This window comes from Lissotriton vulgaris, chromosome 1_1, assembly GCF_964263255.1.
Source record: "Lissotriton vulgaris chromosome 1_1, aLisVul1.2, whole genome shotgun sequence".
Lineage (NCBI taxonomy): Eukaryota > Metazoa > Chordata > Amphibia > Caudata > Salamandridae > Lissotriton > Lissotriton vulgaris.
Window position 1 is genome coordinate 1251821609 of NC_141685.1, and position 19436 is coordinate 1251841044.

A 19436-nucleotide genomic window follows, 5' to 3' on the forward strand; every position below is an offset into this window, starting at 1 on the left:
AAATGTGCTATTTGTGTCGTTATTTTTTTCAGAAAGCCTGCTATGGGCATGCGACCTACAATTTATTAGGCAGCAGAGTGAGCAGAGTAGACAGACTGCTTTGCAGAGCTGGAAGTATATTGAGGCTGCAGCTGCGCAATAGGTCTAGGCATACTTCCTGTGCCAGTGTTCCTTTGAGCCTTGGAGCAATGGCCCAATGAAGGGGAAAAATGAAACAGAAGCGACACCTTGATTTGGACATCAGAGTGATAAGAGGGAGAGGGATGGGAGGGAGAGGGTTGGTGTGAGATGGGATCCCATGCATGGGCTGGACTGTCCGTAGCGGTCACCGGGCGTTTCCATGGTGGGTCACCAGGGTCGGGTTGATTTTGGACCCCTGTGTGCTGTTTTTGTTACCTGCGCCGATTTTGTAGCATAGCTGCAATATTGGACCCCTGTAACAAAAACAGCTGCAGTGTTTTCCATACGCCCACCGCGCACTTCAGGACCGACTCAATTGCCAGGGACAGTTTACGTTCCCAGTCCGGCCCCGATCATATGTTGTTAATAACATAGAAGCTATCGTTAGTGAAACAAGTACAGTCATACACTTGCCAAGGGGCCCAATCCATCAGAATTATAAATGTTTTACAATAGAAATTGGGCTTGGGGCTCATTGTTCTTGCTAGCCTTAGGGCAGAAAGATTTTGGCTAAAAAACAGAGGAAGCATACAGTAGTTCATTTTCTTCCAGAAAGAGACTGGACTTGCTTTGAGAATTTAGGGGCATATTATCAAGGGGGTTTATCTCCGCTTTTTTGGCTTTAAAAGCCAAGAAAGCGGAGATAAAATTATCTCCCTATTACCTAGCTGTCACTAACACCAGTTAGCGACAGCTAGTAGGAGATAGCGACCATCTTGGGCCCCACTTTGCATGTCAGTGATATTTATGACTAATGATATGCAAAGTGGGCGTGCCAAGATGTTAGCGACTGAAAACAGTCGCTAACATCGCTATCTCCTATTACCAACTTTTGGAGATATTCGCGCTAAGCGCGAATATCTCCAAAAGCTAACACCTGCCCTGAGCAGTTCTTAGCCATGCTATCCAATGGGAGGTGGATAACATGGCTAACAGCATTAGCTCGGTAATGCATGAATATCGCTGACTTTTCAGCGATATTCATGCATTGCGGCGATTTTTATCGCATTAGCGATAAACCTTGGTAATACCAAGGTTTATTAGCGGTAAAAATTGCCGCAGCTCAGCGGTAAATTTTTGTCTCTAACCAAGCAATAGCGATAATTATCTCTATTGCTTGGTAATATGCCCCCCAGTGATGATCAGACATGGTGATGAAGGAGTGAAAGAAGAGAAAATAGCCTGCTTCTCAGGACTACAGCCATCATTAGTGCTGCAGGTGGAGTTCATTGGGGCCCATAGCCCCCCAATTATTGGCAGTATTGTTTGTGTCCGATTCTGTTCTTGTTTGGTGCTGTTGCTTTTTTGTAAGTTCCACATTTAGTTTGGATATGAGCTACAGAAAACCACCCCTGAAATAATCTCATGATCCCCGTCTCCTGTGATCAATCCTTCCACTCCGTAAATGCTTGCCATATAGTTTTGGAGGGCAGCCTAACTTCAAAACATTTTGCTTGGAGGGGGCTCAGACCAAAAAACTTTAAAGACCTCTGTTTTAGGGGGGGTACATTCTAGTTGTTTGTTTTTCTGGGTCAGGGGCTTGAAGGACTCAAACTTCCTTGCCTAGGAGCACTTTTTCCAGCTCTAACCACCATCTCCTTTTATATATTGTATTTACTAGTGTCATGAATGCATAAGAAGATGGGGGACTGGGGATGCCTCTTCTATCCGCTTCACAAACCATCAAGGAATAGGTATTCAGACTGAAAGGTGGTCTTCTGATTTTTGTGTGTCTAGCTGATGTGCGGTAGCGGCTGCTACCGGGCAGTAGTGGTGAGGCAGGGAGGGAAGGGGGGGGGTCTAAAACAAAGATAAGGGGAAAAGAAAAATGCTTACCTTCTAGGCAGCTGCATTTCCTCCGTCCTCATCCTCTTCAGTCAATGAAACAGGAAGCACCCAGGCTACCGACTCCCCTGGCCAATCACAAAGCTGCCTTACAGCAGTATTGGGATTGGCATGAGTGCTGTGGTTCGGCACTCGGAGAGGGACTGGGAGGCTGGACATGTTCTCCACCGGGCTGTACAGCACAGGAGAGTGCCAGAACTCCTACCCTTGCTCTGCATGAAGCGCAGCCCCTCACAGCCCGCACCTTTACATAGCCAATAATGAAAAATAAAATGATAATAACATTGTTATTATAATTACATTTTTCTTGTGGGGCGACACACCTCGACCTTGGGGAGAAACCGCCCCTGCTAATGGGTGAGTTTTTTTTAGTAAGTGTCTCCACAGCTCACTTTCTACACTGCCTTTACACTAAATGACACAGTTCCTGCATCTGTGTCTTTCTAGCCTCCCCATCTACCCATGCAATTTTGTCTTTATCCTCAAATTCAAATACATTCAAACTCCATTTCACATACATCTGCTCATACCTGTTCATCCTTTCACCCATTCCCTAGTGTCCATCGCCCACCCTCACCCAATCACTTATATATCAACCCTCACCTAATAATCCATCTATCAGCCAAACATCTTCCTTCATCCAGCTACATGACCACACCCATCCACCCAACTGCCACTGTATGCACCACCAGCCTTTACACCATCTGTTAGTTCTTGTATACAAACAACAAACACCTATGGATTTCTATGTGTATGTAGCATGCCTCTGGCTTATTCTCTCTGTCTGGTCTATAAACACAAGGTTCGTGTGTTTCTCTTTATGTATCCAAACACATGCACCAGAACAAGAAGCTATTTTCAATTTTTTTTAAAAGCCTACACCTCCAAGTCAGACAGACTCCTTAGCATTGCAAATGTTTGTTTTAAACGTTCCTCTTTCTCGGGATCACTGTTTGAAATGATCCTTGGGACACTTGCACACACGTGCACGCGGGCGCACACACACACACTAAAAAGCTGCTAGCGAAAAGGAAGTATTGGGGACATTGAGAGCTCCCCCATAAATATAAGGAAATAGAAACAACACATCTCTGTAGGTAGGACTCGGAGCGATTTATCCTAATCACAAATAAAAGGGTGAAATTCATCATTCAACACTGTGAAAATAGCAACAATATCCCAACCAGAAAAGGCAAAATGGGAGATGGAGCAGAAAACTGAAGAGCAGCGAAATCCGTAACAGCAAAGTCAGCCAGATTGAAAATTTGAAGGCAATGGACCATGGGGCTAGCTCAATCCGTAATAATAATAATAATAATAATAAAAAAAACATAAATTAAAGACAGTACTTGCCGAAAAATGCTTCAACGCCTCATCAGGGTAGTAAGCGCTATATGAATGCAATTTCAAAGTGTGTACTACTTTGAAGTGAACGCCAGCTGTAGAGAGATGCGAGTGATACATATGACCAGGGCATTTTGTGCCTAGTAAGTATATATCTTAATTACATGGCAATGAGGAAGAAAATAAAGGGCAAAGACAAGGAAAATAAACATACATAGTATAATAAAGAAAGTACAAGGGCCTATTATCCTGTCCCATATTCGGTCATCGACTCACAAATGGGGCAGGTATCCACCTTCTATCTGTTCAACTATCCCTCCCCCGTTTACCAGATATAAAAGTGAGGATCATCCAGTGAGTAACCTCCGATTAAGTGCAGCCTATGTACTGATATCTCAGCATTGCATTTCCCCTTCTCCTTTTTTTTCTCCTCCTTTTAAATTTTATTTAAGGGTATTTAATACTATCAAGAAATTCCTTTTCTTTGATTTCAGACACAAAGAAACATGTCTGTCCCCCAGATCACGTTAAAGCGTGCAGAATTAGTTAAATATACTCGTAATTCTTATCCTGAAACGGTCTAATCACTTGCCAAAGCTGCCAGCGTCTCACAACAGTGGAATGACAAAAGTCTAGGTGGACAAAAAATGAGAAGTGGCCACCTGATCTCTTCGCCTCAGGTCTTGCTTTTTCAATAATTACCTGTCTCAGCAAAAAGTTCCCAAAATAAATTAGTACGGCCTGTGGTTTAGAGCCTTCCCTAGGTAGTTGTTTCAGGACGAAGGGGACTCTATGGACCCGCTGTACGTCTTACTGCCAATTCCATCCTGTTATTTCAGATAGGGCGGTCTGCAATAGCTCTAGCACATAAGACGGTATATCTGAGCCCTCACTCCCTTGCAGGACCCCTAGTAAGCTTAGATTATTGCATCGCTGGCTGTTCTCATAGTCTTCTAGCTTCCATTGAATGTCTACAATCTGTGCTTCATGTGCCTCCGTCTGAGTTCGGGTGGTTGCGAGATCCGTTTCTGCCTCTGAGGTTTTTGTTTACAGATCTGACATGCTCTCACCGATAGTGTTGCACACTTTTGCCAAGCTCCTAACCACTCCTTGAACATTTTCCTAATGCCGTTTGAGCCTTACGGCTATCCTGACACGTCTCTTCTCGTGTGTTAGTATGGCCTGATAGATTGCGTCCAATGTAGGAGAATCCTGCCTACTGATATCTTGCGCTGCCCCAGAGAAAGAACCAGTCAGCCGCTCAATGGCAGTTTAGTCCCAGTTCAAGCCCTTGCCCTCATCTACCGGTCTTCCCATCTTCTTGGCTATTTTACGAGTGGCCAGCATGTGCCTCCCTTTTCCCACTTCTAAATCACTGCCATCGTCAATGAGGTCCTCAGATGATTCTGATCCGTCCTATGATCACTCAGCCCCATCTCATAGTGAGTAGAAGCAGTCACTGGGTTCTTTCTCGTGGTCACAATTCCCAGCTCCTGCCCCCCCTTGTAGATTCAGCAGCAGTTGGTTATTATTGTTTGGGGCCCGGTCTTTACATATGGGAGTTTGATCAAATGATGTGATGGTCTTATATACTTCTAGCATAGAGTTGTTCCCCATGATGTTCTGAGCAGCCTTGGACCCCCCTTGGCAGTTCAGATTAAGTCCATCTTGTCCACCCCTCAGAGATTTGCCCCCGGTGTGCCCCCCCCCCCCGGTTGTTGCTCGAAATCACAAGTGTGTCCCATTGTTCACTTCTGGCCCCTCTGACATGCTCTTATGGCCCCCCTCAGCGAGGGTCACGGAGGCCTCCATACCTTTGTCCTCTGGGGTGGGCGCAGCCTGATCCCAGCCTTATTGTCAGTGGTTGTAGTGGTGGTTGCAGCAGTCGTGACTGGAATATCCTCTTGCTCTAGTTGCTTTTCAGGCGCCCCCACAGCTCTCTTTGCCTGCCGACCACCTTCTTTTCCTGTTGGCCCCTTCAGCAGCTCCTCTACTGTGGGGCTGGCCGGACGCTGATTGTCGGCATTCCTGCCTCTCCCCTTCCTTCCCGGGGCAGGATGCAGACGCTGAGTCCGATTTGCACGTCTGCTGTGCTGCTGCGGTGTTGGCTCAGTTACGGGCTCCTGCCCCTGCTCTGCCGCTCCTGAAGTTGCCACAACTTTACCCTTTTATGCTCCACCAGCCACCTTAGGACCCATTCCTGCTGACTGAGTCAAGGAGTGGCAGAAGGCACAATCTGTGTGCTTAACAGCCTCACTGACGAGACGCCTGAAGGCAAACACACCTCCCAGGATCAGTGCAACCCGAGAGCAGCCTCCGGAGACCTCGTAAATTTCTATAGTGACACCAGGGGCCATAGAGCCATTTCTCTTCCTTTTGATTTGTCCACAGTTTTCAATACCCCCAGTGCATTCTTTGCCTTTAATTTGCCTTTGATTTTACTTATATCATTGCTTCTGAATAAGTGACCTAATGCACCAGTCATAACATCACCACCGGCCACAACAAGTGGCCGCCATCTTCCTTCCCCCGTCTCAGTGCACATAGTATCGCATCTCCCTACAGACCACGGCCTGATTGCTTCTCAGGGTTGGGTGGGAGGGGTAGAGAGAGGAGGGGGAGTTGGGCAAGGGGGGTCGAGAAGGGCAAGTGCAGGGGGGTCAAACTCAAAAAGAAAACTCAGAACAAAAGCTAAGATGATTACATGCAACTGTTTTTGTATTATTTAAAATAAATAAAATGGTGATGTAATGAAGAACAGCAATTAGTTTTCTGAGTTCAGCCTATATGGCTAGAATTACTATATGCTCAATAAATATAGGAGGGCTTAACAAGAGAGCCAAATGAAAGAAAGTAGCAGAATGTATGCAAATAATATCCCTGGACCTTGTTTGTATGCAGAAGATGCATATACCCTGGGAGAAAAGGTAATTGATGTCAATGAGGGGCTAAAATCTATTGGTATGCTCTTCCAGAGATCTAACATCTGAGGGGTGGCAATTCTGGCCAAACCACAGATAGGATCGGCCAAGCGTAAGATTATAGACACTTCATGGTAGATGGGCGGTAGTCGAGTTGGAGCTAGGGCTGGTGATATGGGCAGTCAATGAATCTAACTTAGACATCCAAAGCTATTCAAGGACCTCGAGGTGGAATTAGCATCTTGGCCTCAGCCGTTAGTTATCTTCTGAGATTTTAATATACATTACACAACTGACCCCTGGCAAGGGAGCCGATACCAAGAGAGGAAACTGCGTGTGCATAGGGCAATGTTATCTCTTATGGATAGCCACGGTTTGATAGATTTATGGTACCATCATCAACCTACTGATCCAGGATATACTTATTACTCATGTCGCCATAATAAACATGTACAACTTGATTACTTCCTGAACTCAGCAAGCCTGGCAAGCAAAAGTAAGATTAGAAAACTACCTAAGCTAGTTTCAGACCATAATCCATTGATTCTGGAGGTAGAAACCCACTCAAAAGGCAAACAACGTAGGAAATGGACTTTTGACAGGAAATTGCTAACTAAAAATAAATTTGTTGAACAGATTAAGAGCTGGCTACAGGGGTTTTATGAAGCTAATAGAAACAGTGCTTCACTGATAATAGTGCGGGATACTTTCAAGGCCTCCTTGAGGGGTGAAAATATTAGCTATGTTGCTCAGGAAAAAAAACTATTTCAGACCGAAAGGGAAAGACTACTTAAGGAATTAGCAGAGAGGGAGCAGGAACACGTGACGTTTATAGCACAAGGACAGGCTGTAGCCCGGACTTAGCTTAAATCTATTACTTTGGAGGCAGAATCCTCAGTTGGATAAATCAGAGGGTAGCTGAGGTCTATCAAATACATAAGTCAGAGGTATACAAATATGGAGAATCAGTTGGCAGAGTATTGGCACTATGTACAAGGCAGAAAACAGAAGCAGGATAACTTCGATGAAAAAGGATGGATGGGTATGTACAGAAACAGGTGATATTATCGGGATTGTACAGGAATACTATCAAGATTTGTGTAAAGGGGAGGAGAGGCTACCTGTAGATAACTCGTACACTATTCTTGAAGGGGATCTTGGGGTGACTTAGATCAAACTATAAGAGCTGAGATGGAGTCTGAGATAACACTAGAGGAGGTTGTGGTAGGTATACAACACTAGGCTTCGGGGAAAGCAGCAGGGCCCAATAAAATACCTATAAAAATGTTTTTACCGCAATTAGCTCCTATTCTCTTAGATCTGTTTTTAGGGGTTCAATACACAGGGGTTCCACCGGAGTCATGGAAGGGTACTGACATAGTGATATTTTCATAAAAGGATAAGGACCCTAGTGACCCAGCTTCATACAGACCAATGTCATTAATAAACTCAGACGCTAAGGTCTATTCGAAAATGTTGCCAACTCGATTGGGTAGGGTCATAGCCGACCTAGTGTCGCCCTGGCAGCATGAATTTATTCCCGGCAGAGGAAAAACTATTCATATTCGTCGGGCAATAACACTGTTTGACATTATGGCTGGGACAGGGAAACAAATGGCTATTGTCCTAGTCAATGCTGAGAAGACCTTTGATCGGGTGGACTGGGGGTATCTATGATGGATCTTAGCAGCAAGGGGGTTTGGTCCAAAAATAATTACACTATTAAAGCCATGTACTCCTCGCCGTATGCACAGATGCAACTAATGGGAGAAGAATCAGAAGCCATAAGATTTTCAAGAGGGACGAGACAGGGTTGCCTCTGCTCCCCCCCATCCTGTTTGTAGTATATATAAATACATTGATCAAAAAATGTATAAGCAACCAGGGGATAAAACATATATATAGTAAGGGATATGAGACTAAGGTTTTTGCGGACGCCGACGACATTGTGTGCTCAGTACGGATTCCCAAACAGCAATCAAGGAAATAGAAAACATGGCTGAGGACTTTGGTAAATTCACAGAGTATTACTTGAATAAAAATAAAAGGCAGATTATCTGCACAGATAACCTGAAGTTTCAGGATACATAATGTGTTAACTCAGCTGTATATTTAGGGGTCTGTATCAGCCCAAAAGTGGCAACCATAGCCAAAATTAATTTTGACCCTATAATGAAGAAAATGTCAACTGATCTTAAGGGTATAAATGGGATGCATCTATCAATCACTGGTAGGGCTAATGTACTAAAAATGGCCATGCTGCATAAGGTTCTGTAATTATTTAGGTATTTACCAGTAATGGTCAACGAAATAATATTGAAGACTTTTTCTTTTTTTTTTTTTCCTCCAACAGTTTACAAGGTCACAATGTACTACTCCCTGGCCAGACCCCCCTCCACCCTCCCGGGTCCGTGATAAACGAGAATGAGGAAAAAAATATATATACGTATGGCTTCAGGCTGTATACCAATTACATTTTCAAGATACATGTTCGGGAAACATATTCTAGCTCGACAATTATTATTGAATCAAGAAAGAGAGAGCCTGAGAGCGAGTCACATCTAATAAAGTAGAATCAGTGCTAGACAGCATTAGCGGAGGATAATTCACTGGGGGAAAATTGGAATAAAAAGGGAAGAGGAAACAGGGGGAAGAGGAAGGAACCGCAAAGTAGGGGAGCACAGCCAATACATTTTCGGGCTTAGGTGTTCATAGCTTCTAGCCAATTGGCCATAGGACCCCAGACTGCCAAGCCCTTTTTTTTGCCTTGTGGCCTTTTTTGGCATAGATAGCCCATTCCAGCCTAAACGTGGTGAGTAACCTTGCTTGCCATTGGCCAAAAGATGGAGGATTCAGATATTTCCAATAGGAAGCTATGCATATCCGTAAAATAGCCAGCCATTGCAGCAAAAATTAATGCTCCGCCAGCCTTTGGGTCTATTTGATCATATAGCCCTAACAAGATGGTACAAAGTGTAAGTTGAATATCTGAAGAGAGGATCTTGCTCAGAAATTGTTGTACCTCTTGAATTAGTTGTTGAAGATTGGGGCATGTAGCAAACTTATTTACTGCATCCGCGCTGTACTGCGTACAGCGCGGGTAGTTTGCTCCAGAGCCAGATGTCCACTTAGCAACTCTGCTAGGTGTTATATACAAAAAAAGCAGTTTTATGAAATTGCGCTTACAATTTAGAGGATAAGAGATATATTTGTGCTTGACCTAAAGCAGAGCAGAAAGCTTTCGGCGGAGCATTCAACTTAAGCTGCTGTTTGATGTCAATTTTGCTCAGATCGTCTGGCCGCTGTTCATTCAAAATGGAATAAATACTTCCTATCCTTGGCAAGTTAGGGTTTATTAATTTATCAATGATTCAAACCACTGTGAAGCCAGCAGACCCCCAGTTTTATTTATTAAATACCTCGCAATGGCCTGACATTGGAAGATCTGATTATTACCCGATTTATAACAGGTTTGTAATTCTTGAAATGATCGAATATGACCGGAGCAGAAGAAGTCCCCTAGTCTGCCAATTCCTGTTGAATACCATTTTGAAATATCAGCGGCAGATTATCATTACATCTGATGGGAGTATATTAGTTTAATTTAGATATTCCAAAAACCTTGCAGACATTATTTAAGACCTGGTAAGCACTGAGTATGGTCTTAAATCAAACTCGCTTAAAGTAGCTGAGTTCCAGTTGGCGCCAAAGGCAGCCTTTTACCTTCTCTCCCAAGAGTGAGATATAAGGAGAGGGCAGTCCTGAGGAGCTTAAGGCACGTTCTTCGTGTAGCAACTCACAGGAATGTTGTAGTGCCGCGGCCCAATAATATAATTTTAGGTTAGGGAGAGCTCAACTTCCTGGGAAGGGAGAGGAGATTAAATGCTCTCCTTGGTTGTGTGTATGCCCAGATGAACCATGAAAAAATTTGCTCAAACATAGCTAGTGAATGACTGCTGAAAACAAGCGGGATAGTCCGAAAAAAATTAAGTAGTTTTGGAAAATACATCATCTTTAAGACGTTGCATCTTCCTACTATAGTTAGTTGCAAATTATCAATTTTCCGAAGTGATTTCTCCATTGTAGTAGCAAGAGGAGTCACATTTTCTGTAACTAAAGTGTCCAAGTCAGCGACTATATTGACTCCTAAATATTTCGCCTTTTCAACTATCCTGTTATCTATCAAGCTTATCTTCCGATTTACAACTATCTGCGTTTTTGATTTGTTCAGGGCATAACCAGAGATTAATCCAAATTTCTGTGCTTCTAATTCTAAGGCTCTAATAGCAGTGTCAGGCTCGGGTTATTATAGCCAAATCATCAGCGTAGGCCACGATTTTTGTATCCATACCTAACCTACTGACTGGCAAGATGGAAGGGTTTAGCTCGATTCTTTTTATCAGGGGGGTCGATATACAGAGCGAATAACAGGGGAGAGCAAGGACACCCCTGCCTCGTCCCTCTTGTGTTCTCAATTTTCTCTGTCAGTTGGCTATTAATGAGAATTTTAGCAGTGGGGTCTTGATAAAGTGCCTGAATGGCCTGAACTTTTTTTGGACCAAAGCCAATCCGCCGCATAGTAGCTCATTAGAAATTACTCGACTCTGCAGAGGTGTCAGGAGACCCGATCTCGTTAATTCCCTTAGAAAAGGCATTTGATCAGGTCTCCTGACACCGCTGCAGCATCGAATAAGGTGATCGAGCGGCAGATGTGCTCAGTGGTCCCTTTTTTAGGTATGAAGCCGTGTTGCCATTTGGAAAATATAGATTCAATGTTGATAGAGAGTCCAGTAGAAATCATTTTCGAAAACAAATTTGAGTCGGTATTAATTCAGGTTATAGGTCGGTACGATGACATTTCCAACAGTGATTTATCCTTTTTAGGAAAAATAACTATTTTAGCAGATGGCCAAGACTCTGGGGGTTTGGCCCCTTCAAAGATGGATCTCACCACCTCGGTAAATATCTCTTTTATTTGCAGTGAGAAAACCTTGTAAAATTGTACGAGTATGTTATGAGTCCCGACAGCTTTACCATCTGGAAGGCAAGTAAGTGCAGTTAAAATCTCGCTCCATGTCGGAGAGATTTCTATTGCCTCACGTTCATTCAGATTAAGTTTACTAATAGGGATACTAGCTACATATTCCATAAGTCTGATCTGCCTATCCAAATCAATTTCTTCCGAATAAGTTCCACATAATATTTCCTAAAAGCTTCCTCTATATTCCTAGGGTGAGAAGTTTCTACGTTAACTATATTTATTGTGGTGATAGAGTTGGCAGTTATCTGCTGTCTAGTGGCAATGGCAAATTGATGACCAATGCGTTCTCCCAGCTCATAGCATAGCAGGCTGCCCATTTCATAGCTATTTTCTCTACCAACACAGCGCCCATCTCTGATTTGGCAACTGAGATCGCCAACTGTGCCTCATCAATTCCTGATCTGGTCTGGACCGCGTAAATTAATTTTTTCTCCGCTTCCATCATCCGCTCCTGTGGCAGACTAATTTGCATCTTCTCTTTTTTATTCATCCTAATAGAAAAGCGGAGTGTCTCACCCCTTATGCCTGCCTTAAAAGTATCCCACACAACCATAGTGGAAGCAGACCCATTATTTATGCTCAGAAATTCTTGTATCCATCTGACCATATGTTCTCGATAGTTGTTGTTATATAGTAGTGCTTTTTCAAAGGTCCAGTATGAAATTTGTTCCTGGCTGCCCCAACCTTCTAAGGTTAAAATAAGGGGGTTATGGTCAGACAGGAGTCGGGGGTCGACATCAATGGAGCAGTCATGAATTAAGGCAGGAGATACAAAAAAAAGTCTAGTCCGGCTTATGACAGGTGGGGAGCAGATAAAAAAGTAAAGCCAAACGGGTCCGGTTTCCAATAGGCCCAGACATCTTTTAAACCATGAGTGATAACTAAATCCAGCAACGCTCAAAACACTTTAGGTTTCCTACCCTGATAGGCCCATACCCCTGTTGTATCCCATGTACTAGGTAGATTTAAATTCAAGTCACCGCACAAGATTAATGGAAGCGGCCAATGGGCGAGCTCTTCATTTACCTGGTGCATAACTCCTGGGTCGTCAATCAATCAATCAATCATGGCATTTATATCGCGCACTACTCACCCGGAAGGGTCTCAAGGCGCGTCCAGGTTGCTAGCATAGACAGAACAAATTGTGAATACAGATTTAAAAAATAAGGTGCACCTCGCAAAAACCCATCTCCCTAATGCATCAACTTTAACTTTATTAGCCACTAATGGTCAGGTTTTCTGGGCCAATATCCCAACACCCTTCACCTTTGCCCCTTGTGACGTTACCCCAATAACTTTAAACCCAAGAGAATTTAGCAAAGATCTCTGGGCCCCTTCAATGTGCGTTTCTTGGAGACATATTATGTCTTCCCCCATTAACCATAGTGTCTGTGCAGTTCTCTGTCTCTTTTACGGATTGTTCAAACCACAGATGTTTAGTGAAACAATCTTACGTTTATTTAGTGAGCCCCTTAGTTAATTCTGGTAATGGTCCATGTCTGAGTGGCGCCAGTTAGGGCCTTTGCCATACAACTCCTCACCCGCTGACCTCCATCCAACCCCCACCCAGTTTCCCTTCCCCCTAGACATGTTCCCAGACGCTCCACCATCCAAGAACTCGCTCATAAGACTCTCCTGAGCTACAGTGCAAAAAATTGAAGCTTAAATACCGTCGAGCTCAGCATGTTGCCTTTTAAACCTATGTTAACCCAGGAACCAGTCAGACTCCGACCACCCCGCACAAAAATAGACAATCAGGATTTACCTGAATGATGGTGAGCACATGTGAGGTCCCGATCTCCACCCCAGTTGTGGCCTCGTCAAGTAGTAAGCTGACTTGAGCTGCCCTGGAGACCAAAAAGTACAAAAAATAAGGAGGTTCAATCTATACAAGGGACAAGAAGAAGAAAGTGAGCTAAGCAAAGAGAAGAAAAAAAAGTGAGGCCGAGAGTGCTGGTCATGCTATTGACCCAACTTGGATTTGTTATATTACATATTATTTGATCTTGAATAGAGTCAAGAGTCTTTAAGACAGAGATTGTTTTTTAAGGATTTCTTCCTTCTGGATAGTTCTTTCAGATATTCTCCAGCTTTAATCTCAGACAAGAATACTTGGGTTGATCCTTCAAAAATCATTTTCAGTCTGGCCGGGTTCATCAATTAAACTTGAGCCCCTAACTGTTGTAGTGATGTTATCAATTGGCGGAGCCACCACCTCCGCTCAACCGTTGCATGCCCAAAGTCTGGTTTAGAGAAGAATTTAATCCCATCTAGTTCTTTAGGAGAATTTGGCCTGGCCTGGTCATATACTAACTGTCCTAGCAAAAAATGTCCCCAAAAAACTAAAAAAACTCTTAGTTTGTCATTGCTAAAGTTAGTACCGTCCCGCCGTGATTTCAAATTAAAAGGGAACCGGTGAGCCCTTTAGACTTCTTGATCCCAATTCCAGCTAGACTGCGAGGGGAAGGTAGCCCAGAGGAGTCTCACTATAAACGCTCTAGAATCTTCCCCCACGGCCCCCTCGAGTATTCCTAGTAATCTGAGGTTTTTCCTCCGCATTCGATTTTCTTGTTCCTCTAGCTTGATCATCAGATCCGTAAGACAAGCCTCATGGGTTGCAGATCGCTCTTTTACTTGCGCCACTTCCGTCTCAAGAGTCTCTGTTCTTCCTTCTATCATGGCGACCCTATCTCCGATATCCGTACAAATTTTGTTTAATTTTTGGATGCCTCCCTGGAGTTTTTTAGAGGCCCCTCTTGCAGCTAAGCTCTCTGTTTTAGCCTCTTCTCGAAACTGTTTGATAGACTCCAAAATTGAGAGTAAAGACGGTTTGTTTGTGCTTGTGGAGTCGAACTGTGGGCTTGCCCCTTGCTGGAAGCTAATAGGCCCTGAGAACAGTGTCCCTTGTAAATCTGAATGACCCCGTTTCGGCTGGTTGTGTTTCTTGCTTCAAACTTTTTTCCATTTTACTGTGCTCATTGTCGAAACATTTTGCCCCCATTCAGACATGCTACTTTCAAGTGAACTTATCACCTCATCATCCATCCCTGACACAGAGCCATCTGAGACGGAAAAAAAGTTCTTGTTTGCTAGGTCTGGGGTCTGTGGGTCGAGAGAGCTCTGATTTTCATTTTCAAGGCTGTCTTCCGCGCCCCCTATATCTCAAAGTCAGTTGTGGCTGGTGCGTCGGCAGTGACAGATAAAGTGCCATCATTTTGGGCGGCAACGCTAAATATGATGATCTGATCGCTGTGATTTGAGGCTGCTGGCGTTGTTTCCTTGTTTACTGCGGGCTCTATTCTGGTTTCATCCATGGTGAAATGAACAAGCAGTTGCAATGGTTGCACAGCATCAAAAGCTGAAGCTGAAGCTGAGGCAGGAACCTCGTCAGCCGGGCTGCATGACTCATTTGAAGCAGGAATAGAGGCAGGAACAGGGATAAGAGTATGGGGGGATTTAACAGCAGGGAAATGTCTGGCTATAGATGGTTAATTTCCAATAGGTACAGTGCCTGCAGCAGAGTTTTCTTTTATATTCCTCGCCCCTCCAGTTTTACTTGTTTTTTTGCCCCCCCCCCCATCTTCCCTTTTACCTTTTCTAGGAAATTCTGCCTTTTCAGTAGCCTTTTCCGGTTTTTCTTTATCTCCATTTTCTTCATGTCTCGAGTTCTCTTTGGCTTTAAGCATTTTCTGTCCACGTGTGGTCATTTTGCTGCTGCCCACACAGCTCCGTTTAGCAGATAAAGATCCACCCCTCACGCTGTTCCATTTTACCGGTAATAATCTGCCACCGCCGCTGATAGTGTAATTGGCCTTCAGCAGCCCTAAACAGCCTTGGAGTGCAAGCAGCATTTCATCGAAAATGGCAGAGGAGCGGTCGGCAGTTGTAAGCACACCAGCACGGACCCGTACGCGCCAAACCACTATGATCCGGGTATGTGCACCAACGCTTCCGTGGCTGCACCGAGCATATACAGATGCTCGCGGGGCCCGTAATTCAGCAATGACAGGCAGCTCGAACCCACTCATTTGTTCTGATAAAAAGAAGCCGGAGCAAGATGATACGCTCATGTCAGGGTCGCGTTGTAAGTGGCGTGTAGGCCGGGAGAGGGATCACTCACTCTAGCGTCATCTACTGTCCATTTATTGAAGACTTTGGATGCGATGTTTGCCAACTTTGTATGGCAATATAGCAAAATAAGGCGCTCAATGAAATTTCTTTCTCTCCCACAGAGGCGAGGGGGACTGGCAATACCCAATATTAGGCTGTATTACTGGACGGCCATCTTGCAACAGGTGCGCATCTTATTCTCAGTAGATAATGAGGAGGCAATAACGCAACAGGATTATAGCAATCTCCCAACAATATATGAACTCGTACTCAGCAAAAGGCCTGGTGGATTACTTTTACGACAACTAGAGCAAAGCTACAATAAAAAGGTTCGCTCCAAGGTCATATGTTGTGCATGGAACATCTGGAGTAAAATAAGTAAAATTGGTAAATTCCCTAAATACAGCAGATATGCTCCCCTGTGGCGATCCTCAATGTTTCCCTTACCCTTTTATGATGTAATGGGCAGACAGTGAGAACAGCAAGGGTTGACAGAAGTTGGGGATATACTACACGCAGGTCAACTACTTCCCTTTAGTAGTTTACAACAAAGGTTCGGTATCCTGGGAACTCAATATTTTAAGTATATACAAATTAGGGAATTTCTGAGTAACACCAAGGAAGCTATAAGTATGGATAGGATCAGCAAGACAAGGAAGGTCCAAGGATTCCAAGGTTAAACAACGCTTTGATAAGCTGCTTTTATAGGTAGATGGAGACACACTCGAAGCTCTGGACCTCTTGAGCTTCATAAAAGAAGACAAGTTTGAAAAGTGGAGAGTGTGTACTCCATGAAAGATCAAAACACTGCAACCTGAAGTAGTTCTGTCCTCTCTATGACAATTTGAAAGAACGGATATTAATCCAAACAAGTACAATTTTGATCTTTCATGGAGTACACACTCTCCACTTTTCAAAGTATGGATAGGATACCTTTAATGGAGGTAATCATCAGGGACGCTTGCAAAATTAAAAACATATATTGCTGCATTTCATCAAAGTTGCCGGATGACCTCGAATAAACAGAGTTAAGCTGGGCTAGGAAGCTCAATGATCTGGATGTAGATATAGATAACATACTGGGATTAGCCCCAAAAATACGTCTGTCAGCAAGCTTGAAAGCACAACATTTTAAAACAATATTTAATCTATATTTTGCACCAGCGAAACTTTTTGAGTGGGGGAGAAGAATAGATAACTTGTGTCCCAGGTGTTCGGAAGGCCCAGCTTCCTTGATTCGTATGTTTTATGAATTTGCCGACCATATGCCCTTCAAAAATGGGATGGAATGGAAGTGTTTTGGGAAGGTTTTTTTGGTATCAGGATCCGAATTAGCCAGACACTTATGGTCTTGGGGTACGACAGTAGCCTTGGCCTACACTTAACACACACTTATTTTTTATTTGTCTCGGTGGCTGTGGCAAAAATATTAATTGCAGCTAGGTGGAACGACAAGGATCCACCCGTTTCAGGACTGGCTAGCTCGACTGCTGGCAGTATACAAACAGGGAATGCCTCTTTATGAATGCAGGAGTAGATGCGCTAGAAAATTTGAGGAAAAGCGCCATCTACTCTCCATTTATTGAAGCCTTTGGATGCAATGTTTGTCAACTTTGTATGGCAATATAGCAAAATAAGGCGCCCAATAAAATTTCTTTCTCTCCCACAGAGGCGAGGGGGACTGGCAATACCCAATATTAGGCTGTATTACTGGGCGGCCATCTTGCAACAGATGCGCATCTTATTCTCAGTAGATAATGAGGAGGCAATAACACAATACGATTATAGCAATCTCCCAACAATATATGAACTCGCACTCAGCAAAAGGGCTGGTGGATTACTTTTACGACAACTAGAGCAAAGCTACTATAAAAAGGTTCACTCCAAGGTCATATGTTGTGCATGGAAGATCTGGAGTAAAATAAGTAAAATTGGGAAATTCCCTAAATACAGCAGATATACTCTCCTCTGGCGATCCTCTATTTTTCCCTTACCCTTTTATGATGTAATGGGCAGACAGTGAGAACAGCAAGGGCTGACAGTAGTTGGGGATATACTACACACAGGTCAACTACTTCCCTTTAGTAGTTTACAACAAAGGTTCGTTATCCTGGGAACTCAATATTTTAAATATATACAAATTAGGGAATTTCTGAGTAACACCAAGGAAGCTATAAGTATGGATAGGATACCTTTAATGGAGGTAATCATCAGGGACGGTTGCAAAATTAAAAATATATATTGCTGCATTTCAGCAAAGCTCCCGGACGACCTAGAAAAAACAGAGTTAGGCTGGGCTAGGAAGCTCAATGATCCGGATGTAGATATAGATAACATATTGGGATTAGTCCCAAAAGTACTTCTGTCAGCAAGCTTGAAAGCACAACATTTTAAAACAATATTTAATCTATATTTTGCACCAGCGAAACTTTTTGAGTGGGGGAAGAGAATAGATGACTAGTGTCCCAGGCATTCGGAAGGCCCAGCTACCTTGATTCATATGTTTTATGAATGTGCCGACCTAATGCCCATCAAAAATGGGATGGAAGTGTTTTGGGAGGGTTTATTTGGGATCAGGATCCGAATTAGCCAAACACTTATGGTCTTGGGGTACGACAGTAGCCTCTGCCTACACTTAACGCAGACTTATTTTTTATTTGTCTCGGTGGCTGTGGCAAGAATATTAATTGCAGATAGGTGGAAGGACAAGGATCCCCCCGTTGGTATAGAGACAAAATATCGACTCCAAAATATCGACTGGACATAATATCGAGTTTTAAATATAGACTGGACAAAATATCGACTGGACATAATATCGACTACAAAAATATCGTTTTTCAGGTAAGTGAAGTAATATCGACTGTATAAAATATAGATAGCAAAAATATCGATTTTTTAATAATATATAATATTTTATAGTGTATTTTTATGTAATAATATGTGTGAATAGTGTGTATTAATGTTATAAAATATTTTATTACATGAATTTTGTTTTGATAATAATTGCGTAATGTAATTCTGTAGCGGGTTGTGGGTTTATAGGGGAATAGGGTGGGAAGTAATTTAATAATAATTAATTAATTAATATATGTTGTTAATATTTTTAATTAATAATTAATTGATAATTAATTATTATTAATTAGTTAATTAATTAATATAATTTTGAATATATTTTGTATTAGTAAATAATTGTTAATTAATTAATTGTAATTAGTTAATTACATTAATTAGAGTACATTTTTTATATATATAATGTTGTGTTATTTTTAAGTAATTAATTTTGAAAAAATAATATTAATTATTAAAATAATTACACCTAATGTTCTAATATATTTACTTTATTGTTATTGTTAATTAATAATTAATTGGTAATTAAATAATATTGATAAATTTTGGGTAAAGGAGCATTTTTAGGGTTCAGGGTCAGTTTTCAGTTCATGGGTAAAGGGGTATTTTTAGGGTTCAGGGTCAGTTTTCAGTTCATGGGTAAAGGGGTATTTTTAGGGTTCAGGGTCAGTTTTCAGTTCATGGGTAAAGGGGTATTTTTAGGGTTCAGGGTCAGTTTTCAGGTCATGGTTAAAGGGGTATTTTTAGGGTTCAGGGTCAGTTTTCAGTTTTTGGGTAAAGGGGTATTTTTAGGGTTCAGGGTCAGTTTTGGGTTTTTGGGTAAAGGGGTATTTTTAGGGTTCAGGGTCAGTTTTGGGTTTTTGGGTAAAGGGGTATTTTTAGGGTTCAGGGTCAACAAATAAGATTTTAAAAAATTATTTTTATTATTTTCTTTTATTATTTTATTATTATAATTTATTTAAGTCGTTTTAAGTATATTTTAGTAATTAAAATTTAATATTAATTTAATTTAACACTGTTTTTAATAAAGTCGATATTTTTTACATCTATATTTTTGTTAACGATATTTTGTACTCGATATTTTTGTACTTACCTGTTTGTAGATACAAACTCGATATTTTGACTGTCGATATTTTGTCCACGATATT